Source organism: Adiantum capillus-veneris, chromosome 25 (genome assembly GCF_014529385.1).
Source record: "Adiantum capillus-veneris isolate H3 chromosome 25, ASM1452938v2, whole genome shotgun sequence".
Taxonomy (NCBI): Eukaryota; Viridiplantae; Streptophyta; class Polypodiopsida; order Polypodiales; family Pteridaceae; genus Adiantum; species Adiantum capillus-veneris.
In genome coordinates this window covers 34471665-34488982 of record NC_140955.1, presented here as the reverse complement: position 1 = coordinate 34488982, position 17318 = coordinate 34471665, and positions in this window count along the sequence as shown.

Here is a 17318-nt window from a genome sequence, read left to right as displayed (position 1 = left end):
GCCTATCACCCGCAAACGAATGGCCAAAGTGAAACAGCTAACCTAACAATTCTCGATCTACTAAAAGCCTATGTAACGGAAGTAGATCAAAGATCCCAATGGGAGAAGTACTTACCCTTAGTGGAGTATGCCTACAATAACACTGTACATACTTCCACCGGAAAAGCACCTTTTGAGGTAATTGAGGGAGGATCAAAAAGTCCTTTGCTACTTAAGGTACACTGAAAGATCTTCCCTGCAGATGAGTATAGCTGAGACCTACAAGAATCTTTCCAAAAGATTAAGGATGCTATCTCTATCTCACGGCAAAGGCAAAAGGTTGCTGCTGACAAGCACAAAAGAGCCCAAGCCTTTAAAGAAAATGATTGGGTCTTACTCAAATTTCCCAAGGCTCGATTAAGGCACACGACAGACAAGAATCCTGCGGGACACCAAAAGTACTATGCTAAGTTAGCAAAAAGGTACTATGGTCCCTTCCAAATTCTTAGGCCAATCAATGAGATGGCCTATCAACTCAAGTTGCCCAACCATTGGCTCATATGCAATGCTTTCCATGTGAGCCTACCAAAGCCTTACAAAGGAGAGCCACCTCAAGAACCAACTATTGAAGACCCACCAGAGATCAAGGACCAAGAAGAGGTGCTGCAACCCGAGTCCATTCTCCAACATGAAGACAAGGTACTAAGAGGCGGTAAGACTATCCGACAATATCTTATTAAGTTTAAGAATTATCCTTTTGAAGATGATAGATGGATGCAAGGCATACAATTAAAGGATAACCTAAACGTTGTCAATTCTTACAATGCTTCCCAAGAGTAGGCAAATTCTTACATCAAGTTTGTGGAGACGCACGCCTCCCAAACACCAAGTAGACCTTGTCACTCTCCTATGGAAGATTGATAGGACTAATGTGCAGACATGCTTGCGGCAACTTAGGCTCTCAAGCACCAAATGGACTAGTCATCCACTCTAGAACGATGTCGTAGGGTAGCATAGGGATCCTCTACCCGCTACGAAAAGGACTAATGAATATGCTTTATCTTCTCTACCCCATAGTCGAGGACAACTATGATTTCAAGAGAGAGGTAATGTCATAATAATCAATATCTAATTCTCCTAAATGATTTTAAAGTGATCATTTAATATGGGTAAGTGTCAAGGGAGAAAAAGCTAGAATATTGGTTAAGCTAGCAGACCGGGCCATAGTAGGGATCCAAAGCAGGAAAAATAGGGATCCAAAGGGGGGGCCATCTGCAAAAGAGAAATGTACAACAATGGGCTTAAAAGACCCTAAGGTTGATCCCATTAAGACTTTCAAAATGCTAAGGTTCCAAAATTCAAAGGTTATGTCCAAAGGCCAAACACTAGGGAAATTGGATGCTTAGTGTGTGTCACAAAAAGTCTTTGTCAATCCCTACATAGGAGGGGGTCAGCCTTGCAAGTAGGGGATGGGAGAGAAACTCACACACACACACACAAGCTCCATTTACACAAAGGGAATGAGGGACACATGTCACCACCCTAGCCCAGATGCCCACAAGGTGTACCCAATTCCTATTGGATGGCCTTGGAGGTGGACCAATGAGTATTAGGCTAGAGTAAATATAATTTAATTAATTTAAAAGCACCTAATAAAAGAACCAATAAGAATTAATCTCTCTAAAAGACTATTGGACAGTCTCCCAAAGGGACCAATGAGCATTCAGCAGCCCAATGGCTTGCGTGATTCCTATTGGCCAAGAGGCAAAGGGGTCCAATGAGAGTTTAGTTGAACTAAATAATTACCTAAAGCTCTCACAAAAGGGGAAAGGGGGACACATGTCCAATAGGTCCAATAGGATGCTAGCAAGATCAAATAGCAAGAGGGCTTGAACAAGAGAGAGGGGGCTGATTTTTGCAAGGCATTATCACACACACACTTACATAATCTCATGTGTGAAGTAAAGAAGACTCTCTCTCCTTCTCAAGCTTTAATGGAAAGCTTACCACCTACTTCAAGCTTACCACCTACTTCAAGCTTGTGAGAAGGGAGGCCTACACCAACAACTCTTGGATTTGTGATGCAAATCCAACCAAGAGCCAAGCTTCAATGCATGCTCATCTCCTCTACCATCGTAATTACTAAGCTAATCTATGCTAGTATGAGTGATTATGTGAGGAGATGTACATCTTTCTCGTAAGAATACTCCTTCCTCTCAATCTACTCTCATACCCCACTAGCTCTCACCATCTTCGAAGGTGTGTGAGGTCTTGGGTCTGAGATCGTGAGGGAATTGATGTTGTTTTTGATAAGTTTTTTGCTTAGTGCATGAAGTTTCCATCTTCATTGCACTAGCTATTATTGAAGGAACACAAGAAATTGCATTGTAAATTGTCTCCCTTGATGGGAGAAACCATAATACAAAGCCTTTTGGAGGGGGGACCAGCTCCGTGAAAATCCGGTCTTCAACTATTGTGAATTGCTTAATTTATCTCTCTTTCGAAGTGTTGTTCATGCTATCTAACTAGGTGTTATTCTTTTTGTTGTTCTCTCCACCCAAGCACTCTTGTTATTCTCATTAGGAAGCTATTCTAATCCCGGGGGATTCACCATGGAAAACTTACCGCACCACGTAAGTGCAGGGGAGGGGGGTTTTCTCACAAGTTACATAAGTGTATAAGTTAGTGATAGGCCTCCAGTAATTTATCTTCCAAGCTTAAAAATAAGGGAAGGGGTATCATATTTATGTTTTGGGGGGGGGGGAGAAGTGAGAAAAGGGAAACATGAGAGGAAGTTTTTGTGTTTCAAAATCATGGCTTCCCAAAAGATTCTTCCCTTGAACTTGTGAGTCAATAGCTACAAAGATACATGCAAGAACTAACATTGCTTTGTATATAGTCTATTTGTTTAGTTTGTATAGATGCAAATTTACATGGAGAACTTAGAAAAACTTTATAACCATGGTTTTTGAGTAATTTAGATGGGTCAAAATCGGACCCGAATTGGACGAGTAGGTAGAGTGCAGGCTCTCATGCACATAGTTTCAAAGTCAAACTAAGACATTGTTGACCGATGGGTCAAAAACACAACATAACTCAAGTTTCATACCAAAGTCTTATCTTTTGCGAGTTATGAAATGCTACGGATTATGGCTATAAGCGTCATTTGTAATGAGTAGTTATTCTAGTTTCAGAAGCCGGGGTGGAATGACACTTCCAGATTGTAAATACAAAGCCATTTGACCCTTTCAACCCCATTTTTGGTTAAACCTAAGGTAGCCTTAGTATATAAGGTACCTAGGTCATTTTGTAAAAGGGGACTTTAATCATAATCAAAGTTTTAGCGATGCCGTCTACTGTGTGTGAGAGAAAAAGGGAGTGAGTGTGAGCTTCATCCTCTTGCTACGCCCGGCTTGGTCAACACATTCGAGATCCGACTGCACCATTGATGTAGGCTCGAGGAGAGCTACGCGACAATGCCAAGCATTCCACGCGAGACGAAGCGCACACGTTGACGCATCTACAAGCTATTTGTGGCCGTAAGTGTATCAAACGATGTCTATTTTCTGCGTGCTAGTAGTCTATAGAATCGTGGCGACATAAGCTACTCATAGGTACTCATAAATTTTAGTTTCGAGCACTTTCAAAATTCTGCTCTGTCATCCTACGCGTTTTCCGCAAATGGGTTTAGAGTGAGGGTTTTGAGTGTAGAAGCTTAGGGACAGGTGTATCCTAGTGAGGGGATGGTGTTCCTTAAGTTTCGTACGAATCTGGCATGATTAGGTGAGTTACCTTCCGTATGTGTGTATGTGGCTAGGTGGTGTAGTTGAGAGCAGTGAGGTTCTTGATTGTGGTTTAGTTGGCCTTCTAGAGTGTTGTATGTGTAGGATGGTCTCAGCCTGACAAGCTAAAGAGATTTCCTCCGTGTGCCTATCGTGTCATCTGTGTCCTCGATTGACATTATGTTGATCTAGGTAGTGTTTGCATGCACTTCATGGGTGTGTGAGTCGCTCCTGTCCAACATTGGCGCCGCTGCCGGGGACACAAGTAGGTTTCCTACTAACACTTGTGTGATGGTTGCTTGATTTAGTTTCGGCTAAAGAAAGCGTTTTTCTTAAGTGGATCCGGAAGAGGATATTCCGCGATCAAGTGGATAGCCAGGAAGCGTGTGTCTTGCCGAGGGTCTGCGACTAGAAAGGTTTAGTTAGGATCTGTGGATTAGAGTAGTTGTTGGTGGTCGACTGATTTGTGAGGTGATAAAAGCGTTTACTAGTCCATGTGTGGCAGTGAAGCATTTTTCTACTCATAGATGCAAAACCCCATATGATTTGTAGGAGTAGCTTTAGGTAAGTGATCCAATTCTGATCTAGAGCTATTCAGCACTGAATTATTTGCTAAAGTGCTTGATTGCATTTGAAATCACGGAAAAGTGTGCTTTTGAGGGTAAAAATGCATTAAACAAGCTTTTGTGGATATTTTTGTATGACTGACTGATGCTGTGCATATAAAAGAGCATTTGCAAGGGTTCTGTGAAGAAAACCTGCAATTCTGTAAACATAGATATCCTACGTACAGGATGTCTCAAGGGGGTTCTGGAGACCAAATTTGAAAATTTTGACTGCACCAGTGGGTTCAGAGGGTAGGTTTTACCCTAGTAACATATTGACTTGGGTGTTTTTCCCTATTTTTGTTGATCAAAAGCCAAAAGGCGGAGTCGAAAAACGTAAAATTTCAAAAAAGGCTTAAATTGAGTGATTTTTGCATGTTTTTGCAATTGTGAAGCATACTTGCACTTGCTGAGAGCATAAGTAAGCATCAGGGACACTTCAGTCTGAAAAAATCAGCAGTAGACATCCTACGCGTAGGATGTCTACAGGGTGATCTGGTGGAAATTTTGAAAATCTGAGGTTACCAGTGTGTTCAGAAGGTAGGTTTTACCCTATTTTCACCTGGAAGGTGGAAATTTGACCAAATTTTTATAGATCAAAGCCAAAAGACGGGAATTGCCAGACATCCTACCCAAATTGTGTCCAAGGCCTAATTTTGAGACCAAACCATAGGATGACTCCATAGGCATGTTCTAAATGTTGTATTGAGTGCATGTGATAAATTTCATCTCATTTGGGTCAGTGAAAGTGAAGATTGAACAGACTTTAGCATTTTTGATTGAAAAAGGCAAGAATAGCTCAAATTTGTGACTTTTGAAATCCAAACCAAAATCTAAGCATACCATTGGGTTACTGACATTAAGAGGAAGCTGTGGGACAAGTCTGGGGTCAAACAGGCCAAAAAGACATCCTACGCGTAGGATGTCTTCTGTGTGATTTTGGACTCTAAACACATTTCTGAGCATACCACAGTGATCAGCACCTTAAGGAGAGTGTGTGATTCAAATTTGGGGCAATTCTGAGCAGTTAGACATTCTACGCGTAGGATGTCTAAGGCATGATTTAGAGGCCAAATTCAAACTGTGGACATAGCAGGGTGTTGTACAGCCTTAGGCAAGCCTCCTAGTCAATTTTGGTCCAAATTGGAGTTGATTTGACTTAGGAATTCATCAGAACAGACATCAGGCTTTTGAAACAGATTCTTGATCATTTGACCAACCTATAGGTGTCAGAATCAAAAAGTAAAAATAGCAATGAGTTGAGCACATCAAGGGGAAGCTACAGTGCAAGTTTGAGCTGAAACAAAGCAAAAAGACATCCTATACGTAGTATGTCTCCAGCTTGATTTAGGACTCCAAATCAACCTATGAGCACACCACTGTGATCAGCACATCAAGGAGAAGCTGGGGTAAAAATTTCAAGTCATTCTGAGCAAAAAGACATCCTACGCGTAGGATGTATCAAGGCCATTTTTAGGCCCAAATGAAATTCTGAGCATACCATTGTGTTGCTGGACTTAAGGGGAGTCTCTGGACCAAATTTTGTTAAATTCTGAGCAAAAAGACCTCCTACGCGTAGGATGTCTCTAGGCCACTTTTAGGGTCCAACTGTAATTTTGACCATACAGAAGTGTTCACAGTGTCACAGAGATCCCAAATCTTCTTTTAAAATTGAAATTGGACTCATTTTGACTAGTCTAAACTGTATTTTACTGTTTTGGCCATAACTTTCACAAACGATATTGGATCGGAAAAGTTTTTATATCAAAACGTAGCCTGAGAGCGGCTCTACAGATCTTAGAGAAAAACCATTTAGTTTAATTTTGAAAAAAAAACGTCGTTTGAGGCCTCAAAATACATCCGCAAGTTAGGGGTGTCTAAAAGCGACAATTTGCGAGAATTGTGACGAAACAGTTGCGGTTTTTGACATAGTTTTGACTTTTCCCTAACCAAAGCAATTGAACACGGTGGACTAAGTCTACTTGAACCAAGCAAAAGCTCTTAAGCCAAAAAATCATGTCTACCCTAGATTCAAATGCAGCTTACACAAGCTTGGAGATCCCGACGATAGAGGAATATCCTCCCACAATGGATCTTCCAAACTTGCAATTGATAAAGATCCATCTTGTTGAGAGAGTTTGGATGATTGGTCATGAGAGTGAAGGACTATATAGATACATTGACGACAATGAGGTCAATCTTTACAGGTGCTCATATCCATACCTAGAAGAGATAACGGATAAGCTCTTATATGTCTACACATACGGAGTCGGCTGTCAATGGAGATCTATAGTTGTCGACAAGTATGGACGAGAATACAGAGTTGTAGAAAGCACAAATCCATAGACTGTACTAGAAAGAGATGGATATTTGGTCAATGAATGACCACAAATGCCTCCACCAAACACAAGAATTCCTATAGGAATTCCAGGAAGAGAGCCACCAGGATTCCCTTCAAGAGCGATAACGAAAGAAGGATTGGGAGAGTCTCTGGTTAGACTTGTAGACAATCGACGAGTTAGACCATCCCAACCTCAAAAATGGGTAAACAGAAAATACTCCAGAGATAAAGATCCAAGAGATCACGTAACGGCTTTTAAAAGAGTGATTAGAGCAGAGGAATTTTCAGATTTTGCGACACAGTTTGCGGGATTTGGATTGACTCTAGAAGATGATGCAGCTACATGGTTCGACTCGGTGACCCCTAGATGAGTTGTTTGAGGAGTTTATTGAAGAATTCTTGCCAAAAGGCATTGATCACAACACGGTCTCGCAAATCCATAGATTCAAACAGAAAGAGGATGAATCAGTACGCAAAGCATCATTACGGCTCAAGAGATATGTTAAGCTCTATCCGAGAGTGGAATTACCTACGCAAGCACGACTGATGCTGATCTTTATCCAGGGAATGAGACATGCGGGCCTTTAGAAGGATCTGCATATGATAAGGAGGATGATGCTAAACGAGTTGATCAAAGAAGCTCTTTATCTAGTGGATAACTGTGAGGCATACAAAGAAACGGACTTAAAGAGTCAAGGAGATGACACATCCTCTCAGCACAGTGTTTCACAGATAAGTGATTCCATTGCCAAGCCAGCGGCACCTATTGATCAAGAAAATTTTATCGACGACTTGGTCAAGAGGTTGATTCCTCTTGTAAGGTCTGATTCGGGAGAGCCGAAGTGGTGTGAAATTGAGAGAAAATGGACGAATCATACGGGGGAAGAGTGCTATTATAGCATGGAAAATGCTAGGGAGAGGTATGTACAACCTGTTCCAGAAGCACCTACTCCACCTAGATACATTACGGAGAATGCGCCAGGACCAGTAGGAGTTTTAAGGCCACAGCTTGTCTTAGGACAACAACCTCCGCTGCCAGGTGCTAGAATGCCGGTAGACATGAGATACATGCCAATGATGGAAGCATCAAATAAACCAATGCCAGTACCAGCTACAATGTGGTATAGCAACCAAAGTGAGTACTACCCTCCGGAGCAACAAAATGTGAGAAAAACACATGGAGTGGTGAGGCCGGTACAACCTCCACCTCCTGGGTTTCAGTTGAAAGAAAGAAGGTATGAAATGGAAAAAAGGACATTGCGATTCATTGCAAATAACGGCTTATCTAGGTCAAAGCTTGCTTATAGCCAAGAGGAAATGCTAAAAGAATCTCCTCAACCAGAGACAGATTATCACAAAAGTCGTGACAACCACTTGGTCAAACAATGTCCTCATATGGAGATCACTGAAGTAAATGCCTATTGTCTTGAGTGTGGCATCACTCACTTGATCCCCGATTGCCCGAAAAACCTTACCCAAATCAGGAAAATCACGACAAATGTATTAAGGATTGTTCAGCTCCACAGTAGCTCAGAAAATGAAAATGTCGTACCAGTTCAAGTGGTTACGAGAGCACAAGCCCAAAAGAAAGCTGATGAGAATCCAGAGACAAAGAACACGGAAAGTGACATGAGTCCAAAGACTGATGATGGACCAAAGACAGACACACCTAGTCAGAAAACCAAGAGCAAACGAAATAGTTGGAAAGCTAGAAAGACTAGGACGAAAGCACGCAGGGAACGAGAGAAAAAATCCCTAGCTGAGAAGCTTACCGAAGCTGAGGAGAACACAAAACAACATGAGGAAAAGGAGGCACCTTCTCTTACACAGATGGTTAAACCTCTAGAAGAACTATCCACGTATGAGAAACCGAGAAGTGCTAGTTCAGGAGGATCTGTGTTGGTAGAGAAGGTTAATGAAACATTAGATGCCCTCTTGAAAGCCTATGATGTGAGGCTCAAAAACAACCAAACCCAAGAACACAGGTGGATGACATATCCCTATGCGGAACTAGAAAAGCAAAGGTTTGAAATGCGCCAAAAAATGATTCAAACAGCCCAAGCTTTACTAGAACCACCAGTTGCAAAACCTGAGGATGTGATCCATGTCATGCCTACACAAGTAATCCCACCAAACCAGGAACTAAAAGAGCCAGATTCTAGTCATGAGCACAAACCAAACCTCAAAGACCAAGGATAGTACTGAATACCACGGATAACTCTTTCGAGGGATTTCACCAAGCTATACCTGAGGATTGTAAAGAGATAGATGGTCTTGACGAATTGTGGAAACAAGTCAGAGAGGCCAATGAAGCCGATGACTTAAGAAGACGAGTAGACAAGACTAGTGATGAACGAGGAGTGTTTCTACCACCAATAGAGGAATTTGAGACTGGATCTCAAATGAATCTAGACGTGCGATCGTATTGGGGCGACAAAGGATCTATACAATATATGGATAGTCAACCCCATTCGCTAAGAACACTACCGTCCTACATGGGAGAGTACGAGACCAAGTCAGATATGGTTGCAGTCCCATCACAGAGACTGTCCTCCCAATAAGGGCATCGATTCAAAAGGGCTAGTAGATATTCTATCTACCCAGTCACCTGTACAATAATGTTAGCCGAGTTTTTCTCAGAATAATACCAAACATGTGGGCTAATGTGGGTAAATCTCTGGAGAAATTTGGTGTAAAAACCCCAATGACTCAAATCGAAGAAGGCATCAAAGAGCTTGAAATGCCTCAACTAAATACTAGGCCAGTGCCATTAAACAAGGTAGACGAGTATTACGAGGGAGAATATGGAAACACCACCCTTCCTATGGAATTCAATAATGTAAAAACCATGGCAATCCTTGACAGTGGAGCTGGCATGGCCATTGCAACCAAAGAAGTTTGGGAAAAATGGGGAAAACCTGCGTTGATATCCACACGAATGACCCTACAGCTTGCAGACGGACACAAAGAAAAGCCCCTAGGATTGCTAGAAAAAGTACTTGTTACTTCTTGTGGCATTGAATATGAACACACTTTTGCTGTTGTTGACTTTGGCAAGAAGAACAACTATGACATCATTCTGGGAAGACCATTCATGCGACAATTGAAAATGGTCCAAGATTGGGGTTATGACCATATATACCTGAGACATATGGAAACCATAACAAAGATAAACTCGAGGGACCATAGCTATAGGGATGTGATGAGAACACTGGTTGAGGAGTTTGATTCTGCCACAGTAGCAGGATCAGAACTTCCAGCTTGGTTAGGTAATCCTAAAGAACTGTGGATGTGTGGAGCTTCACAATGTGGTAGCTTGAAACATGAGGAATGTATCCTACAGCGAGTTATAGAGAATAGAGACTATATCCCATAACCATTTCCTGAAGAAGAGTTAGAGCCTTTTGGATGGGAACACATCTTGGCTACTCTAGACGTGTGCACCATGGAGGATGCTCCCACAACAAAGTTTTGTGATGAAAATGGATATGATGTCGTTCCTTATTTTGCAGTGAGTGTAATCCAAGAAAACGAAGAGAACCAGACATCAACAAGCTCTCTAAATAAGGAGCAAACAAAGAAATGTGGAGAATCAAAAGATGAAGAAGACGATGAGTTCTATGACTCTGTAGAACACTTCGAGCTTCACGAAGATCAACGACCTGGGAATCAATGTCATCGCTACACAAGTAAAGTGCATCAAAAGTGGATTCCAAAGTCCTCGGTGAAGACACAGCCACCACAAGCATCCTCATACATGGCTCCTAATAAGGATGCAAAGACTCAGCTAGGAGGAATACGACCAGAGCAACGAGCTAACAATTCTCTAATCAATGGGCTAGAAAAGTCCTCCAAGAAACTACCACCCACGAGCAAACAGACAGTAACTTTCCACTACCAACCAAAAAATCAAGGGAAAGTATAAGAAGTCAACCTTGCTGAGAATAGTAGCGATAGTGAAGAATCTTACGACATCCCCTATCATCAACTCAGGCCATCACTATCACCAACCCCTTCAGCAACAACCATGACAGGTCAAAAGAACAGGACAACAAGTCAAAGCCAAAAAGCTCGACAAATCTGGATACCAAAAAGCCAAATCGGCCAAAAATAGATATGGATCAAGAAGACAAAGATCTCTAATGACAAATCACAAGATCCAACACCAAAACAAAAACAAGGAAAGCGTGCACGAACGGGTAAGAATATCACAAAGTCGCAAGCTTTCACAACTCAGGTTTGGGCTCCAAAGAAGTTGATTCAAGCACAAAAAAGTCAAGAATTCATTTGGATTCCAAAAAAACCACACTATCAACTTTCAAAGCCTAAATCCTGTCCCCAACCAAGCGTACAAGGGCTGAAGCAAAGACCACTGTTGACTCACACAACAAAAAGGTGGATCCCAAAGAAGTCTCTTCAAACACAAACAAAGCACGGGCAAGTATGGGTTCCCAAACGAGCGTCAGCAACAAAACAGCCAATAATCGCAAAGAAATGGGTCCCAAAGAAGAACAACAAAACTGCTGTCAGTGCACCGCCGCTTGAATTCTTACAATTCTTCCTACGATTACAGTACAGTTAGAAGAGAGCAAGTCGCTTCAATCAAGCAACGATACACGAGCTTCAAACACCGTTACATTGCTTAGAATAGGAAGCCTCACCGACAAATGCCAATAAGAAAATTGCTTATACCCACATCTTGCACAACATAAATCTTTTCCATGCATTGACTGTATATGCATAATAGGGCTATATTACAAGGCCTGCATAGGCACAACTTTTAATTGCCAAAGCACAACACATACCCTTTGCGATACCCTGTCGTAAAGGATGACTCCAAATAGGAAGGGAAGAGGCATTCTGAATGCGGACCTAACATTATGACGATTAGAGGGCAATGTTTTGTGAGATGCATTGAATTTTTGCGTTTTATTGTGATAATTTTTTGACGAAATTTAGAGTATATGCCCTCATAGTAGTGTTACAGAGGAGTATGGGGACAAAATCCATATATGAGCCCCTAGGGACATGTGTATAGTGTACATAGCATTTAGATTTCTATTTGAATGATTTTTCTTTTGTTGAGTCGTTTTAAGGTGTTGAGCCAGCAGAGGATCACATCCGCATTTTTGCTCACACCCATCATTTTGTAACCATTGATTGTAATAAATGTCTTTCCGACATTAATTTTGATTTGAGCCATTCATTAAGTAACGGGATTCAATTGAGTTTCCAGCTTGTAATCCCGACGTAATTTCACCTGCTTATGTAAATAATTAGAGATGTTCTCACCTCCAAGGCTGAGGTATATAAGCCAAAGTTTTGTAACCTAAAGGGAGATTCAATTATTAATCAAGGTGAGTTTTGAGCGCTGTGACTGTGTCTGAGAGAGAGAGAGAGAGAGAGAGTCTTATCTCCTTGCTACGCGAGCTACGGAGCCGCCATTGGAGAAGCGACACCGCCATTGTGTTAGCAACGGCGAGAGCTACGCACAGATACCAAGAGTGCGCGCTATCGGCTTCTATGTGTGGTAAGTTCCTACGAGCTTCGGTGTGAGTTTTCTTCCAACTCGTGTGTCGGAATAGAGCGTGCAGCATATCTATAGAACCACAACGAGTAGAGCTACACATTCGTACCATCGGGGTCAAGTTTCGGTCACCTGTAATTTTCGGCCTGTCTTCATACGCGTTTACCGCACGGAGTGGTTATAGGTTGATTTTGCAGTTCAAGTCTTTAGGGTGTTGTTCTTACCTAGTGTATAGACTTCCCCTTGAGTTTGAGATCGATTCGATGATTCTAGATCCTGTTTCGTATAGCATTCGTTCGTAGTACGGATTTCAGTCACTTGCGTATTTTAGAACTTAGATTTGATTTCCTTGGTAGTGATTGTCATTAGAAGGTCGAGTAGGTGATTTGACACCCACCTAGTTGTTTCCATGCGCCTGCGGGTCAAGCTTCGTCCTCGTCTGACAAATTCTGTTGTTGGTTGAGTTCTCGCTATTTAGCTTCCGCTAGCGGCGTAACCGCCTTAACATTTGGCGCCGCTGCCGGGGACGAGAGCCCTAAGTAGGTGACCTTAGACTAATCCTACGAGGTGAGTCGTATAAACTACTTTGTATACTTTAGTTAGAAAAGATCTAGGAGTGGTGGACTCCGAAGGTCTCGAGAGATACTAGGAAGTGGGGTATTCCTGGGTCTTCCGCGTTGACAGTATTTTTAGTCTAGCTTAGATTAGATTGTTTTTTGATGGTGTTTAAGTGGTTGTTGACATAAAAAGCATTTGCTACTCCTTGTGTGGTAGTAAATCTCTTTATATTTTCAATTGCAAAAATTCCATTTTATGATTAGAAGTAGCTTAGGTAGGGCCTGATTTGATCCTGATCTAGAGCTATCGATTGGTGTTCTATTTGCTTGATGTGTTTGATTGCATGTTAGATCACTGAAAAAGTCTCTTTGGTAGTGAAATATGCAATAAACAAAGTTCAGAAAAATTTTCTGTGTAACTGATTGTTGCTGAGCACTTAAAAGAGCTATTGGAAGAGTTCTGTGCTGAAAAACTGAAAATCTGCAACTTTAGACATCATACGCGTATGATGTCTTAGGACCTAAACAGAGACTAAAATTGAAAATTTGACATTGCCAGAGTGTTTAGAAGGGGGGTTTTACCCTAAGGTCAACTTAAAACAAGAGCATTAACACTCAAAGAAACCCGAAAAGACAAGTCGGAGTCCAAGAAACGCAAAGAATAGGAAATTTTGGATTCAGATCTTGTTTTTACATTCAAACCTGACAAAAACACCTGAAACTCAATTATAAACATTGGAGAAGGCTTAAAACCAAAAATAGTCAAAATCTGGGAAAAAAGACATCATACGCGTATAATGTCTTTTTGCACTTCCACTGCTTATTTTTGAAATCTGACCTGACAAGAGTGTTACAATCACTGTTGGAAGCATAAATATCAAGTTTGGACCCAAATTGATGAAAAAGACATCATACGCGTATGATGTCTTTGACCTAATTTTGGACATATTTTGATACTTTGCCAACACAGATCCATTGTAATACCTGTCTAGAGGTTATATTTCAAGTTTCATCCCATTTGGATCACAATTGACCCAGAAAACAAGTCAAAAGCGGAAAATTGCCAAGAAAAGCCTGAACTAGCCATAACTTGCTCAAACAGAGTTCAAACTGAATTTTGTGAGTGAACAGAGCATAAAGGGGCCATTGAGAGTGAGCATAACCAAAATAGTCAAAATCTGTGAAAAAAGACATCATACGCGTATAATGTCTTTTTCAGCATAACTGCAACAAAATTCTCACTTGATGAAACAGAAGTTGTCCAACTGACAAAATTAAACAGTTGACCAAGTATCAGTCAATTTGGATCAATTCTGACCACAAAAACTTGGGGAAAACAAATTGCCGAGACGGAAAAGCTACAGTCCTTTAGGGGAATTGATGAATTTGAGATCGGGCAGGAATCTACGGAATAATCAACCAAAACAAGGGGAACCAGCAAGTGTCATATCAACCGAGGGAAGCGTAAACCAAAGTTGGGTGCAACCATTAGAGCCTATCCTTGAAGGAAGTGTTTCTGATACTTCTTCGGAGAGGTCTTACGAGATTTTCACCGAACACTCGAACAGGAACAACAGAGAAAATATGGCAGCAGGATCATCAAACCCTTCCGCCACCATGAAGCTATTGTTCATAAAATACCAGTACGACAATGAGCAAGGTGCCAAGATCTACAAAGATGGAATGGACCGCTATTGTGTAAAGATAGAAGATAGACCTAGTGAGTTCAAGGACTTAGTGCCTGTGAGCTATAGCGGAGATAGATATCTAGATGACGAGGGTACCATGTACTTGGTAGTCCTAAATCCTAACATTGTGGACAAGTGGGGATTGATGGGCACCAAAGCCAAAATAGATGAAGAACTCGAGGAGAAAGCACCAATAATGAACTTCCCTAATGCGAGGTTAAGAAGAGAGAATGAAACTACAAGGATCAATACTGATAACATCTATGTGGGGCTGTACAAATATAATAATGGGGAGCAAGATCTCTATTATAGATGTGAAGAACCCTACACCGGAGAGTTGACAGACAAAAAAAGACTCTATGTCTTTACCTACACAGAGGGATCGGAAGTGAAAATTGCCGCTTACGATAAGTATGGCAGGCAATACTCAACAATGGGCAAGAAAGAATTAGAAGGATATACATACTTTGGGGGACCTCTACATCAGTATTATGTTACTTCTAGCTCACATAGACCAGCACCAACAACTGGAGTGCAAAACTCAATGACAACAGGAGGACAAAGAACTCAGGTCGCTGACTCTTTCAGTCAACCTTGGGACTCGAAGCTCGGACCAATGGGATCATTACATTCCAGAGAGTCAATGGAGACGAATCGAGGTAGTGCAGTTCCAATCCCCACCTATACCACTCCAGGTCCAAGGTTTGAAGCGGAACCATCACATTTACCTCCCAGTAGTAGATTCAGGGCAGAGGAACCGACAAGGGTAACCCATGAAGTCCATGTGCTAGAGAAAGCTTTAGCCGAGACACAGGAGCAATGAGATTGGTAGCAGATCATAGACGTATGAGACCATCTCAAGTAGCCAAGTGTGTGCAAAAGAAGTATGGTGGTTCAGGAGATCCGTATGCACATGTGTCACTCTTTAAGCAAGTCTTAAGAGCTGAGCAGATAACCGATTTCCATACACAATACGAGGGATTTGGTCTTACTCTAGAAGGTACTGCATTGACATGGTTTCAACCAATGAACATAGGGGGATTCCATGACATTGACCATTTGCTAAGAGAGTTTGCTGAGGAATTCTCAAAACGAGGGATTAAGCACAATACGGTCTCACAAATATATGCTTTTAAACAGAGAGAACACGAAAAAGTGAAGGAAGCTTCACTTCGCTTCAAACAATACATTGAGAGATGTCCAGTACGTGAACGACCACAAGATGACAGACTATCTGTTCTCTTTATTGAGGGACTGAGGAACGACACTCTCAAGAAAGACTTGCACTTGAAAGCTTGTACAAGTTTCGAGCAAGTAACGAGAGAGGCATTGTACTTAGTGGATAACTGTACGGTTTATGGAGAGGTGTCAGCGGATACAGATTTTGCATCCAGTAGCTCCTCCTCCGTAGCGAGCAAGACTACCACTAAAAAGAATGTTCAAACAACAACCATGCCAAATGTAGAGCAAATGATAGAAGATGCTCTAAAAAGGATGGCACCATACCAAAAACCATTGCCAAAAACACTGAAATGGTGTGCTATCGAACAAAAATGGACAAATCATCCAACAGAGGAGTGCTATTACAACAAAGGGTATGTAAGGGAGCGCCAGTATGCACCTCCTGCTCAATTAGCGCCACCTCAGATACATCCAGTACCTCGATACCCAACGGGAAATGTACCAGGACCTATGGGGATAGAAAGACCGCAACCGGTATTGGGACAACAACCACCTTTACCAGGAGCAAGACCAGTGGGCATTAGATATGCACCAACTTAGAGAATCAGGAAGAACAAGCCTTAGTGCCTGTTCAAGCCTATTACGAAGAATCGGGTGCACACATGTCTCCGACAGTGTATTACCCACCAGAAGAACCAAAACAACCAGAACCATGGGGCATGATGGGGAATGTTGGAACACCAACAGTTACAAGTGCTTCTGATGAAGAGAGATACAATTTGGACGCAAGAACCTTGATGTTCATAGCTCATGGAGGGTTAACAGGACAAAGACCATCATATCCACAAAGGACGAATCAAGGGGACCAAGACCAGCACTAGGACCCTGTTACAAGTGTGGAGGTGACCATCTGATGAATGTTTGCCCACATACGGAAATCATTAGAATTAACGCTTATTGCACTGAGTGTGGGGTTACTCACTTCATTGAGGATTGTTCAAAGAATCCAAACAAAGTGCAAAAGACGACATTGAATATGTTAGAAACTATTCCTACCAGCAGTGGGTCTGAAAATGAAACTCTGATACCAACGCAAGTTGTTACTAGAGCTCAAGCTAAGAAAACCACTAGAGAACCTGAGAATGGAAAGTTAGCGACTGAAGTGGTTAATCAAGGACCGCGGAGTCAGAAAAACACATGGAAAGCTAGGAAAGCACGCATGAAGTTGAGAAAAGAACGTGAAGACGCTATTCTAGCTGAGGAACTAAAGCAAACTAAAGCTAGATTAGAAAAACTTGAGAGTCAAAACGGGAAACGAGAGATGAGCCCGGAAAGGACGAAACAAAAGAGTATCAAAGAAACAACGAGCTTAAGCTCCGGGGGATCAGTGCTAGTCGACAAAGTACACGAACCATTAGACGCACTGATGAGAGCTTATGAAGCTAGGTTAAAGAACAACCAAACACAAGAACAGAGGTGGATGACATACCCAAACGCGGAATTGGAAAAGCAGAGACTTGAAATGTGCCAGAGAATGATCGAGACTGCACAAGCTTTATTAGAACCACCAAAAGAAACAATGAATTGTGGGAAGGAAAACCCAATTCAGCAAGAGACTATTGTTTCACGGGTAGCTGAAAGGACTCCCAGTGCACAA